Source organism: Lactuca virosa, chromosome 6 (assembly GCF_052849685.1).
Source record: "Lactuca virosa cultivar CGN04683 chromosome 6, Lactuca_virosa_CGN04683_v6, whole genome shotgun sequence".
In the NCBI taxonomy this organism is placed as follows: Eukaryota; Viridiplantae; Streptophyta; class Magnoliopsida; order Asterales; family Asteraceae; genus Lactuca; species Lactuca virosa.
Window position 1 is genome coordinate 87081287 of NC_136431.1, and position 2698 is coordinate 87083984.

Consider the following 2698-nt stretch of genomic DNA (forward strand, 5'->3'; position numbering starts at 1 on the left):
TTGACCTAGGGGTACTGTGGGTGTTTTGATTATAAGTTAAGTTTGGTCATGTTCCAATGAATAGGTGACCGATATAGTTGATATTTGGAGCAGTGTCCTGTTTAGCAATCCTTTCAGGCTGAAAGGTGAGTTTTTTCTCATTGTACTTGTTGGTCGAAGGCACTAATGCCAGCCCACTGAGTTATGTATCCTAGTTTAGAGGATGTTGCTATGTTGTAGTGATCTGTTAGATATGTGTCCTAGTATATATGATGTTGTTATGTTGTAGCGATCTGTAGATCTGCATGTTTGTCTATTAATTGGTTATATGATTATTTGTTGGTGGATATGTGTTATTTGTTATGTATATGTTGACATGGTATGGTGGGGTTGAAACTGTACTATTTTGTGCTATCAATCAACAAACTGGGCATTCCAACCGGAAGGTTGTGGGCCAAGGGTAATCCAACCATGAGGTTGTGGACCCAACATGTATTAGGCAATCCAACTGAAAGGTTGTGGGCCAGAGCATTCCAACCGGAAGGTTGTGGGTCATGGGTAATCCAACCTGGAGATTGTGGACCTAATATCTGTTTGGTTATATGTTTGTGTGGAGGTACTTTGGGGAACTTACTAAGTTGTGGCTTACATATTTAGTTTATTGTTTCAGGTACTTCAAATGATCGTGGCAAGGCGAAGGCGTGATCGTGCACATCCTTCGGATTTTATGTTATATGGATTTTGGGATACTCTGATTATTGATTATCACTTTTGAAACAATGTTTTGTAAACAGTTATGGTCATTGGGTTGTTTTTGAAAAATAAAATTTTACTCTGATTTTGGCATGTTATATATTTAACATATAAAGGGTCTCTCTCTCTCTCTCTCGACATCATCTATTAGTCATGTCATACCTCATTCATTCCCCACTTGTGTTTTACATCATCACACTACACTACGTGATTAATTTGATCCTATTCTTAGCTCAAGAACAAAGCTAATAATCAACAAACCCTAGTAATTCATAGTTTTCAAGCAACATTTTGTTACTCATCCATCGCCAAATATTCTTTCTTTGTGTTCTTACTGGTTTTTGTAGGATTTTTGATTTAGGAATTTGGTATAATATTAGTAGGAATGTAAATGGATTCTTTTAGTCTGGTACCAAAGCTCCTTCAAGTTCCAGGAAACCGTAAAGAAGAATAAGCCAGTCATTAAGAAAAAATTTTGAGGAGTTCCTTTTAGTTATTTATCGACTCAAAAGCTTACAACAAAATAGATACACACTTGCTCCTTGTGTGGTCGATGACAGGAAGCCATTAACGGTGTTGAGACTGCAGGAAACGTAGACTGGGAAAAAGATGAAATCAGCTTCAAAGTTTTATAGAAGTAGGGGAAAGGGGATAAGGAATTGCGACAAAACATGTCGTTTAGATCCTAGCACCATCGTCTCTCTCAAGGATGGTGGTCAATCATTTTGCTTTAAATCGAACCAGAAGCATGCCTAAAAATCTCTAAATTAATGGCGGTGACGGAAGGCATTAACTATGGTGACCTTCATGATGTAATCAAAACTGAAATCTGAGGAATTGTAATTGATCCAGAAGCCTTCAAGTTAACATGTGCAGATATGTATATGACTTGCTTTAATACCTAAAAAATCTATAAAGATACAGATGATTTAACCTGAACCTAAATCAAACCGAAAAATATCGATGAGAACAATCTATAGAGATGGAGATGCTTTCTCTTCATTCCAGTCACCTTCATCAATTGGTGCAGAGCTGGAAGAATGGTGGTGGTGGTGTCATGGTGCAAGCTAACAGATGATATGGTCATCGGTAGCAGTTGAGGAATGAGTATGATGGTAACTGTTAAGAGGTCTAAAATATATGAGAAAGAAACATGTAAGGCTGCCATTTCAAGCATAGTAGATTGACTTCAGATGGAAGATGAGAGAGATAGATAAATAGATAGATAGAGAGAGGGGGAGAGGGGCATAGTATTCTTACATTGTAGATTAACATAAGATGGAAGATGAGAGAGAAAGAGAGTGTAGGGGGGTCCTTTGTATATTAAATAATATATTTTTTTATTAAGTAAGACAGAACCTTATAAATGGTTCATGTGGTAGTGAAATGATGTAAATGCCCTCGTATTATTTTAATCAAATGACAGTTAAAGACCAAAAGCATACGGAGTAAGCAAAAAGGACCGTTTGTTAAAAGTTTTGAAACCACAGGGAGTATCTAAGAGGTTTTTAAACTTACGAATTATATCTCAATTTTCTGAAAAATACATGGACCATTTATAAAGTTTTGTCTAGATAATAATATGAATATGATTACAACACACATGAAATATGTGTTTGCAGTATTGCTCTTAATTATATACAAATATCCAATAAATTGTAAAAGGAGTTACAATTTTGTAATAGATTTTTTGCATTGAAAAAATGTGAATAGTTTTCACTTGAATTTTGAATGTCAAATTTGTAAAAAAAAATCTGGTAGTCACCTTATTATTGATTGTTGTTAAAAAAATGATGTTTGGGATCATACATGAGGCTACCAAACTGGCTCACGATCTGCCTTCCATTCAGGATTTATAAAACTAACATATTCTAGTAAAATACTTGTTCATTATAATTTTGAAATTAAAGATTTTGTTTGGTTAGAACATAGTACACATAAGGTATAAGTCTAAAGAAATGAGGTA